Source organism: Xiphophorus couchianus, chromosome 23 (assembly GCF_001444195.1).
Source record: "Xiphophorus couchianus chromosome 23, X_couchianus-1.0, whole genome shotgun sequence".
Classification (NCBI taxonomy): domain Eukaryota; kingdom Metazoa; phylum Chordata; class Actinopteri; order Cyprinodontiformes; family Poeciliidae; genus Xiphophorus; species Xiphophorus couchianus.
In genome coordinates this window covers 12,920,520-12,932,980 of record NC_040250.1, presented here as the reverse complement: position 1 = coordinate 12,932,980, position 12,461 = coordinate 12,920,520, and positions in this window count along the sequence as shown.

Here is a 12,461-nt window from a genome sequence, read left to right as displayed (position 1 = left end):
ATCCACTTAAACTTACAATCTGGGCAAGAACAGCATTAATCAGAGAAACAGCCAAAAAAACATTTGAAGATTGGGTTAAACTTCCCCTTTTTGTAAGGTGTACATTGCTTTTGTGGAGGTAAACCATTACTTTACAACACCCTGATAACTTCAATAATAATACAATGGGGATGGTTCTCTTTTCTTCAGACAAAGCAGCTTGTCAGAGTTCACTTAGCCTGTTAAAAACCAGCCCCTTGTTCTACTCTACTTGCTTCAATATTCAGAATACTGAGTCGCTACCGTATACTCTAATTCATTGCAGAAATAAGAACCGTACTCACTCCCCACACCGCAGATTTTTCAAATTGGATGCATCAAGATCATCAGATCATCCACACTGGTGAACAACCATCATCCAATGGTTGTTCACCAGTGGAGGATGGTAAACAACCATCCTCCACTGTGAAGAGAGAAGTATCAAGCTGAACGAGGCATCAGTTAAGGTTAGTTCAATATTTGGAAGGCTGGCCAATACGAACTGGCTTTGTTTACTTCCTCCACTCCTAGTTCTAAAACTGCAGGCAGACTACAATCTTTAAAAAGTGCAGAAAATCGCAGTCATCGTTCACAACTTCTCCTTTTGTTCACTGATTGGCCTAGTCGAAAATCAACAATAGACAATCCCAGTCAATGGGAGAAAGCCCAGGCTGGGTGGAGGTGAGAATTATTTCCGAGTGGAATTGCATGGGAAGGCAATGGCCAGGCTAGAGTTGATTATAAGATGGATGAAACTAAATATAACTCAACCCTGACAGAAAAACTATAAGGGGCTCCAAAGGGTTTGAGTCTGGGATGGAGGTTCACGTTCCAGCTGTACAACAAATCTAAACATTCAGCCAGAACTACAATGGGATGAGTTCAACATTTATTTATTTGAATGCCTCAGTCAAAGTCCAGACCTTGATCCACTTGACACTCAGTGGGTTAAAAATTCAAGTTTACAGATGCCCTCCATCCTATCATGCTGGCCTTCAGTGAAGAATGTGAAAATAAACTTCAGGCTCTACATGTGCAAAAACTGGTAGAATACGAGCCCAGAACACTTGAAGCTGTATTTGTATTAAACAGATGGTGTTCACAGGAGTCAAATATTGTCTCATGGGGGTGTGAACACAAATGAACCACACACTTTTCAGATTTTTTGTAAAATATTTTGCAAAACATTGTTGAAATTCCACTTATAAATTATGTAAAACCTTGTGTTGGTCTCTCACATTATATTCCAGTGGAATGCATTCAGAATTGTGATTGCAACAAAATGAAATGTGAAAAGGTCCAAGTGGACCTTTTGGATCCACCTGCACCTGTTCACAGATTCTCCACGGAAGTGTGTTATTTTGAATGTTCAATTTTTTGCTATGGTCTCTGTAAAAACATATAACCAAAGGTCATTGAACCGTTAATCAAGCTAGATTTTCATAAATAGTTTGTGATCTGTATCTGTTAAAATCAGTTAATGTCACAAATACAAAACACATGGTCATGTGATGGACTAACAAGAGGTAAGACTTAAACAAACAAAAAAGTAAAAAATTGGTTAGTAAACTTATCATAAAATAATACAAAATGTGCTAAGTACTTAAAACACCCAGCTGTAATCACAAATCAAAATTTGGTAGAAAAAAACATTGAAAACATTTACAGAATCATACAAAATTACTGAATTGATGCAAGAAAAAAATAATTGCTCAAAGACAAGAATGCATTTAAAATATTCATGCAACTATTTAAGACTTCAACACAAGCACACAAACTCAACTACAACACATTATTAATAGAAAGAAAACCCTCAAAAGCAGAAGCTTGATATATTATACGATAAACATTATGTTAAAATGTATAAAAATGGCTTCCAATCTGCGTAATATAAAACCCAACTTTTGGAAAACAAAGAAAAGCTTGCAAAATTGTATCTATTTTTGTCAGTTTGCTTGTGTCAAATGTTTTTGTTTTCTTTCTCAAAACTCTGAAAAGATCTAATCTTTTTTTCAGCAAACAACAGCAAGAGAGACAAAAAAAATCGAACAGTCAAAGTTGTTGTATTGATTTTTAAAGCATGTTCTAACAACAACATTTGGCTTCTCACTTGAAACCAGAATTCTGCTCAGATTATTCTGTTACTTGATATCTTTATATATTTGTGAGAAGACTTTAATGTGTTTGTTTGAATGCACAAAGCGAGAGGCCTTCTGCATTGATAAAACCGACAAGGTGTAGATAAACACGAACAGGTAAACTCTGCTGGTGACAGGTGGCTTGGAGACAAAACAACAAACATCCAAACATACACGCCAACACGCACACGCCCGCATACACACACCGATGAGGACAAACCCCAACTGTAGAGGCTGATGTAAACGCCTGGCTGCCTGGAACAGTGTCGATGCAAAATGCTGCTATGCTCCATGGATCCTTCTGTTAGCTTAGTTTGTCTGAACAGCTGCAAGGAGATGAGCTTCACATTCTCTTCCATCCATCTTCTCAAACACTTATCCTGCTCTTGATTCAAAAACACCCAATTTATTCTGCCAATTCCCCACAGAGGCTGTCATAAACCCCGAGGCTCGCTTAAACAGCTGTGCTATCCAGCCTCATGACTGTTATTTCACAATCAAAGTCGTTGAGTCCGGCTTATTTACTTAAAATTTAACTTTGAAGGACCAAACAGTAAAAAAGCTTTTTTAAAAATTAAGAAAAAGGGTGAAAAGCTAAAAAGACAATCAAATGTGTTCATTAACTCAGTATGATCACTTTTTAATAGCAGAAGTTTTTACAGTTTCCTGCGCTGGGAAACTGAGAATGCCTCAAAGTCCAGACCTTGATCCACTTGACACTCTGACATAAGAGCATGTTAACTATTCCACTTTGCCAAAATTTGTTTATACTGCATATTTAAAAACAACTAGTATTGACCAAACGCTGACAGAAATGTAAGAAGAGAATCTATAGGTAAACTACCAATAAATCAATAAATAAATGGATGAGGATTATGCAACTAAATTCATAGCAACAAAGATAGGGGGCATATGAAGACGTAAAATCAAACAGTCTCAAATGCAATTGGGTAAAAGTTTATTTATTGCTGATATTTAAAGACTCAGTGGAGAAAGCATATTTAGTTGTGAGGGGAATGCTGCTCCACTGCTTGTGGCTGAAGACATAAAATGATCAATTTTGAATAATTTAGTCGAGATTCTATGTCCTCAAAGTTCTATAAAGACAACAAAACAGATAATAAGAGGTTTTATTTTAGATTTTCTGTTAGGTTTGGTGAATTTCTCACAAAATGCAGTGACAACCATTACATTTGAGTGTTCAAAGTTCCCAATAAAAAACATGTTTGCCCTCAAAAATAACAAAAATAGGATTTTCACTCTCAACACAGACCCAAAGTGTAAATGTAGCTTTTAATGGGTGCTCCTGCTCTGTGCGCCATTCACAACCTAAAATAGACAGTTTTTACAGGAGCCGAATTCTCAGTCCTTCATTCTCTGTGAAGGATGCATTCTGAGCATTTCTGATGGACACATTTGGTCCAGAAGAGACACTGCTTTTAGAGGTGGGATGCAAATAGACACAGCTGCAGAAAACCCAGATGGAAGCACAGAAATAATAAGCAAAAAACTCTCAAAGAATAAAAAACGAGGACCGGAGAAGCATGTCACAGTTGCTGAATTACCATGCTTCATTTGTCTGCCTCCAAACTCCCTCGTCCATGGAGAAGATTAATGTTTATTTGTTCTCCAGGCCTCTGTAGTGAAGAGAGCACGAGAGCTCCAGATTGTTTTTTTAGATGTGAGTTCAAAGGCTGTACAGCTCAGTGACAGAGCAGACTGTGGTCAAACACCAGCACCCAGCAGACAGTTTACTCCTCACTAAACATTTATCAGACTAATGTTACTGCTGGCATACCCTAACATCACTTCTCATACTTTCCTTCTGTTATTATGGAAGATAGTATTTAGTTAAATTAAAATTTGTTTATTAATATGCCAGTTAGCAAATTTTCAGAGTGATGTATGAAATATACAAAAGTTATAATTCACATCTAAAGTCAAACTCCTGTCCCAGACCCAAGTTATGCCACATTACAACCTCCACCATGTATTTTATAGACTGACATCAAGTAGAGCATAACTGTGAAGTAGGAGAAACATTATACATGACTTTCAACAAATCTCACAATTGAAAATCAGAAAAGGCGTGCAATTTGCATTTATCCCACAAGAGGTGGAACCAAGATTTGCTGTAATTGGCAACAAGTTATTTGTGGTATGTCTCCATCAACTTTGCACAACTATGGATTAAAATATTTGTCCATTCCTTGCAAAATAATTTAAGGGGGGAATATTGTCTGTGGAATTTAATTTTGTGGATAAACTTGGCTTTACTCTCAAAAGTGATTGGAGTACAGTCTTTATGTAGAGTCCAGGTACTGTATATCCACCCCTCAATTTCTGACAGAATTTTGAAATTCATCAGGTAGCAGGCGGCTCAGTCTGTTGTTCCACTGCTGTGTACACTTTTGAGACTCACTGTAACTTAAGGCTTTCACAGCAGCTCAAAGCTGTCCCTTCAACTATAGTAGAAGACAACAGAGATAGAGAGCAGTGGCATCACTTCCTCCACCCACTACCACCACAGGAATGCAATTCTGTGGGATTTTAACCATACCACATTTCACTTAATCAAGATATCAGGAAATAGTGACAATGATGAGAAATGGAACTTGTTTGTTGGTCCCACAAGGCAAGAAACATTTGGAGGAAATAGCCTGAAAGGCTTCTTTAGGAAAAATATTTGGATTCGACTCGTCATTTGGATGGAGTGAACAGTCGGTCTGAATTGGTCCAAAATGCAAAGCCAAAGGACTGTTAACACACAAACATCCCACTCATATGCGATAAAGCGACATTTATATCCAAAAACATGTTTCCAGCAAGGAATCTAGTCCAGCAGCTTCAACTCCTCTGAATTTAAATGGGTTCATTCAACAAAGCAAGAAAAATAAAGAAAGTACTTCATTGAAAGGGAATTATCTTTTTCACTGTAAAAGCTTGGCAATCAGTTAAGAAAAATCTTCACTACATGAGACGAGACACCTGAAAGATTTTTCTGCATTTAAAGATCCACTTTAGAGTTTTTCTATCCTTGTATTGATAATCAAAAATGAGTGGAGAATGCTGATATGGTCGCCTCCCTGTTTTTATTAACAGCTTGGTTTGTCATCAGGCTCCACCATCACTTTAACCTCCTAATTAGGTGTCAGCTGACTCGCTCCGCTGCTGTTTTTTCTTCGGTTAAAGCCGAGGGCAAGATTGGGAGGAAATAATGAAAGATGGTGGTAAAGATGGAGGGAAAATTAAAGTGTCTGACAGAGACCGATAGATGGAGAGATTCTCAATAATCTAAAACCAGGATGAAAGGTAGCAAAGTGAGGCCTGGGGATGTAATTGATCTTTATTTTTTCAATTATTCATTGGCTTTAGCTAGTTTTTTCTCCTTCTATTCAGATTAATTTCTTGATTTCCATATATATAACTGTTTGTTTGATGAATGTGTTGAGTGCAGGGATTTCTGCATCATGTGCAACTTATTCCACTAATTGTGCACGTAGATTACCAACCTTAAAATAACCAAGACCAGAAGAATATATTTTTTAAAAATTCAAGTGGATTCTTGACAACTTGGTCACAGTTCCTTTGGATGGTACCCTAAAGTTTACAGTATGAAAGGACTAAAATGACCCCTTGTTAGATTCTTGGAGGCTCTATATTTATCTGGTTTACCACAAACTGCATCAGAGAATGCTGCTGGCAGCAACCAGATTTTTAGCAACTTCGGTTGCATTGATTTGTCCAGATCTCCAGAATGAAAGTTGATTGACTGTTTCATAAATTCTTGGGATAGTAGTGACCTCCAACAAGCTGCATCGAAGGGGTAAATTAAACAAAAGAAAATCTGTTTGTCACAAATTGCGGGTATTGAGGTGGTGAGGCAAACGCAGCAGACCCAGGTAACGTGAGAAATAAAGGTTTTAATGATAAATAAGTCCAAACAACCAGGCAGCACGACTGAGCAGAAGCCAGGGCTCAACGCCGGTAGCAACTGGTAACTTGACTGGACAACACGAAGGACTGAACGCACATAAGACGAAGACCCGACAGAGACGCAGACACACAGGTGGCATTAAATACACGGGAGGGTAATCACAGAAACGAGACACACCTGGGAACAATCAAGGGGAGGACAGGACAACGAAGAGACACAGAGCCACCGAAAACTCGAAATTAACACACAGAAAACACAGAACACGACACTGTTGTCTTTAACTCATATTAAAAACTGTTCACCGTCTAGGATACTTTACGTTTTTTTGCTTTTATAAATCAATCATGATCAACATTTCTTTTTCGACAAAAACATTTACAAAAACAACTGTCATGTAAAAATGAAAAGGGATTTCAACAAAATAATGACTTAATAAAAATATTTAACAGAAAATGATTGCATAAATATTCATACCACTCAAGTAACTAATTGGTAGATGCACCTTTTATCGTGAAGAAGAACAAATTTTGTCGATCATGATTGATTTGTAAAACATCAAAGGGTGTGAATATGTTTTACAGGCACTGTAAGTGAGCAGCATCCACCCCAGATTAATGGTTGCAAGGATGACTTTCCCCATCGAGGGGTCAGCCTGTTCAAACCAATGAGTTTCCCAAGCTGCATTTTCTTCCCAATATTTCAGAAATGCTTTATGAAAAAAAAAAAAATCCATGAATAGTTGAATCTTACTCAGATATTTGGAGCTACACCCACATAAAATTCATGAATACTGAACTGTGAAATGGCAGAATTTTGTTTTAGCCAAAGTTACTAAGAGATATTGTGAAAGTTTTCAAAGAGCTACTTGTGACTCCGCAGGTTGCAAACCCAGGCTGCAGACAACAAGTCCCTCTAATCCCTTAGGCTACCTTATTGGTTGCTTACGGCAGTCCATCTTAAAAAGTGGTCTTGATCATTTTTCCTGCTTTTCTGGGAGGTTTTTCCACTTATTTTAAGTCCAGTTCTCAACCATTTTCAAAGGATTAATTTTGTTTTCTTTCTGAAGCTACTAACTTTGAACTGTTAATAATACAGACATATAAACAGATCCTAAACTGTAGGGCTCAGCCAATGTTGTGTCAACACATGACAGATAATTTAGAAAAGGGCCGATTTCAAATGAAATCTTTTAAATCTTTTTTACAGTCTGTCACAAAGATATAATTTGTTCATATTTCTTCAGTTGATTCACCTGGACTAAAAATTTGTAAAAAGGCAGTCGGATTTGAAAGGAGTTCTTTAACTGAAAGAAAACTTGTAGAGCAATTAATCTGTGAAAGAGTCACAGGAAGTTCTGGCTTCCTGGAAGCCAGCTAAAAGCTGTATGTAGCTGTACCAGTTGCACATTAGTGCAAACTGTTATGAATCACGAGCTTGTCTATACTGCCTAGATGTTTAGTATTCATCATCTAAATTAGTCCCATCTCGCAGATCTAAAGACTGAAGTTCCAAGTTAATATTGCTATAGCAGGATTATAAAACAGCATGAACTTAACAATTATTTTTTAGGTTTTAACAGAAAGAAAGACGAGGATTTGAAAGATGCCTCAAAAAATAGTTAAGAAATACTCAGTGAGAGTTCAAAGACACACCCGCTCATTTTCTCCCAAACTTTTCCCAGAAACAGTCAGGTTTAGTTGACCCAAGACTAAACCTTTTTACACTCTGCTCTGACTGTACCTGGATATTCTACTGACATTAATTGATGCTGTTTCTGTTAGGTGATTGTGTGATTCCTCCTCACTTTCCATAGCTGCTATCTTTCCAGGTTTCTTGAAGATGCCGAATTACACAACTACCATCTGAATTAAATATATAAAATTTAACACTTGTTAAGCCCTGGATTAAAAGGTGTGCTTTATTGATTCAAAGCACCTTTCTGTTTCTGTAGATACATTAGTTGACTTCCTTTGAAGGTTTCCAGCAGTTCTCTGGTAAACTGCAGCAGTGGCTCTGCAGATCACTGTGTTCTGTTTCTAATTACGCCTTTGTAATGGATCCACCTGAGCGAGTTTAGCGCTGGGTGCTTCATTTTGCCGCAGGCAGGAGACTCCATCTTGGTTTAATAGGGACTTTGCCTTTCAGGCCTGCAGCTCGCTGATGCAAACATTAGGAGCTTAACTGGTTCACTTAACCCTCCACCATGCCTCTTTTCTCCCTCCCTTATTTTACACTCTGCTCTGACTGTACCTGGATATTCTACTGACATTAATTGATACTGTTTCTATTAGATGATTGTGTGATTCCTCCTCACTTTCCATAGCTGCTATCTTTCCAGGTTTAGTTGCATGTTTTTATGTTTTTTATTTCCAGACTTCTATTGGCATTGCCTGCTCAATGCTGCAAAACATTAACCATCCATCCTTCATTGAAACCAGACTTTAACAGTCGGTGAAGGACATTTGAAGCAGTTTTTATAAATGCTCAGTGCCTACAAAAGCATTCACCTTCCCCTTGGATGTTTTACACTATTTATTGTTTTTACAGTTCAATCAGGATTAGAAAAACTATACTTTTATAACAAAAACATTTAAAAAGAAAAACTAATGTCAAAGTGAAGACTGATTTCTACAAAATAAAGGCAAATAAAATTATGCAACATGAAACAAGTGAATATATACTGTAGATATTAATACCTACAGTATTAGGTATTAATACTGTACCTTACCATTGAGTAAGGTGATGCACCTTACACAATGCACCTTGCATTGAGTAAGGTGCATCATCTTACTCAATGCACCTTTGGCTGTAATCATAGTAAATGTTTGTGGTGCTAGCCCTCTATTGAATTAGGGTTGATAAAGCAGATTACATGTGCAAAAATATTATAAAAATATTTGTTTCATATGACTGTGCATATACTGTATATGTTTCTGTGCTGGTAAAGACTCAAAAAGGATGTTTGCTTAATTTTAGAATTGTTAGAAGCCCTGACAGAGGCTGTTTTGTTAACTGCTGCCAAACAGCCAGGAGCAAATTGCTTCTTCAATCAGACCGATTCTGTTTCAGCCAAATGTACACAAGTTCATTTAATCTGCCCAGCAACCACAGATAGCATTTTAAAGTCTGTATATCCTCCCAGCTGTTTCCCAAGTTTACATACATTGATGCGATTGCTATTCCAGTGGGTTCAGACCGCAGTAATAAGACCCGATAAGTGAAGCCTCTGGCTACTCAGCAAATACATCGAATAACCGAGTAGATGCAACGTGATGACAACAGCCAAAAGGTAATCTCCATTGCAATGCTAACTGTTGTAGAGTGTGTATTTTTCTTTGGCTGAAGGAAAATCTATATGACTGTTTGGCCAGAGCGGCAGCAGCACACTGAGGCCAGGAATGATCGGATCTTCAGTGGCTTGAGAAACTCAGAATGGAGGTCTCACACGTAAACATGATTGATGTTAATGATTCGAAAGTACTGCTGTAAACACAAGGTGTGAAGGCGTGCGTGGGTGTGTGTGTGTCTGCAGGTTGACAGACTTTTCTCAACTTTATTTATCTTTCTGCTTCTCTAACAACTAATATTAATTCCACTGAAATGGGATAGAAGTTGTACTTGGTCATGTAAATCTTTAGCATCAGTTGACATAACAATAACTGAGTTTCCTCAAAGGATTTTTTTCCAAGCTTTTACTTATGGAACACTACAGTGGATGTGCTACCACTTGGTAAAATTATTGAAAATCATAAAAAAAAATCAATTGTTATTCTGATGATGCCAAGTTACACTCATTCACTCTGCAAATTGCCCTCAACCCGTCTTTTAACTTGTTTTAAAAAATTTGATCATATACATCTTGCCCTACCATTTCTTCACTGGATTTCTGTTTTTCAGATTTATTTAAAAATGTTTTGATCACTTTCAAGGTTTTATATGAACTGGCACACTTGTACTTGTCAGTGATTCTCCATGTGCTGCTGCAGTTTTATGGTTTAAATTACTGGCGCACATCTTCACAGGTCAGTCAGCACACATTTTTAAAACACTTTAAAAGACTTATGTCTTGTGATTGTGATATTCTATTGCTTTATGCTAAGTATCTCTGTACTTTTTATGACCAAGCTCCTTCATCAGTGTACACAGTTTAATAGGGGATATATAAATAAATTTGAACTTCATCTTTAAAGCAGAAAAAAACATTTGCTTGTTAATTAAGTTATTTTATTTTTTGAAGATATTAATTCTGTGGATGGCTTCAATCCTTTTGCAATTCATGCATAGTTTTCACCATAGAGGATTACAATTAAACAACTTGTGGGTGTTGATGGCAATAATACTTCATCATACTCAGCTGTGCTGGTCAATACTATTCCATCTAATGGGCAGCTATTCTGAATTTACAAAACAAACTTTCCTTCCCTTCTATAGAATAATTCAGGTAAATAGGCAATGAATAAGAACTGATAAATGTAAGCAAGTAAACTCCTTGTTACCTTAAGTCCATTCTGAAACTAGAGGAAAGTTTTGGAAAATTAAAAGAAGATAAATAATTATCTAGTTTTAGCTTCTTTTCACTGACTCAAAGTGAAAGACAAACTAGAATTTAAAATTTCTCTTCTTAAAAAATGTAACTCCATCTGATGTCAGAAAGCTGATTGTTTGTAACAGAGCACTTCATTCTCAGATTGTGGTTGATTTTCTTAGAGTTTTTAAAAGTAGAAAACAGCATTAATACATAAAACTAATTAATTTAAACTGTATTAATGTTAAGGATCCTCGAGGTCCCAGATTCCTTTCTGGTGATGATGAGGAAGGCTGCATCAGGAAGTGCATAAAAATATCTGCCAAGTCCATGTGCACACAGCTGTGGAGTAGGGGAGTCGCCACAGGGTTGCTGTGGCAACCGTGTGGAGAGAGGTGTCAAAAGGACCACAAAGCTTTGTTAATGTCAAAACAAACAAAACTGAGAAACAGACCCTGGAATTGAGCCCATTTCTGCTTTTGGGTCCTGTGAATAGCTTAGTCAGATTCCTCGGTCGATTTTCTTTCTTTGCATTCATGCTGATAAATCTGTAAACATAAAGAGGTTTACCTGGAACTTTCCACTTTCACAATTGTAAACATACAACAGAATTTCTACTTTTGTAGTTTTAGCACTCAGAGTAAGTCGTAGAGATCATGGTGCTCCCACAGGCCTTTCTTCAGATATGAGGTATGAATCTAAAGCTGTATTATCAGACTGATGAGCCTCTTTGCATCACATGTTGACTGACAGTGGTGGCATCTTTTCTCATTCCGCTTAGCCAGAATGTCCACTGCTTCTGAGGCCATTTCAAAATCTGTTTCTCAATTCTGCAGGAAGATGAAGACGAGTCGGTCTTCCTGCAGAGCCAGTTGCCTCAGGCAACATGTAGGAGAGGTTTTGTTTTTGTTTGTTTTAAACCTCATTGCAACTCTTCCCCCCTTTTTAGCAAAGGTATAAGAGTCCTTTGCTGCTTCTCCATCTGCAGAAATAGAGAGCCAACCTCCAACCAATGTTGTGTGATGGCAGGAAAACATACTGAATGTTTTTTTTTACTTGGTGAAATGCAAAATGTGCATGTGTGTGCTCTGATAATACGGTGAAAACCTAAAAAATCAGACAGACTAAAGCTATCTGCATAAAGGGACGATAAAATCAACTCATCAAAGAAATTAACTAAAGAGGTCCTAACTGATACAAGGCTCTACATAAAGCTAATTAACACACAATTAACATCTGACTTCATAATTTCACCAGTGCAAATGAGTCAGACAGTTTTAGTGCCCCATTAAAGCTACATTTATCAAAAGCAGCTGACAGCCCCTTGATCATCAGCCTATGAGAGCTGTTATTAAGGCAGATTTCTGCTTTTGCTTCCACCAGAGATGCAGAAAATTTCTTTGTCAAGGCCAGCATTTTACCTCTGTGTAAAATTAATTCAAGAAATCATGGAAAACAACAAAGTGAAACTTTTGAAATCACTTTTGTTCACTCATCTAAAAATGTTCCATAGCCAGTAAATAAAATAGAAACAGGCTTTATTGTCCCACAAAGGTAAAATTCAGGTGTCACAGAGTACTGGGTTAAAAGAGCATCAAACTACTTTTTTCTCTTTCAGCATTAAATCCAAGGGCCATGCTTTTTGAAAGAAAATGCTACGACTTAATGCACATTTCATCTTTCTTTAACTTTTTTTGGCATGTTCATATGAGGTTAATAAAAAAAGTTTAAGAAAATTCAACTGCTGCAACGTCCCTCTACTGAACTCAGGTCAGAGTCTACCACAACATTTTCCTTTATGGTGTTTTTGATATTTTTGGACAGGATCTCAAAGTTTAGTCTT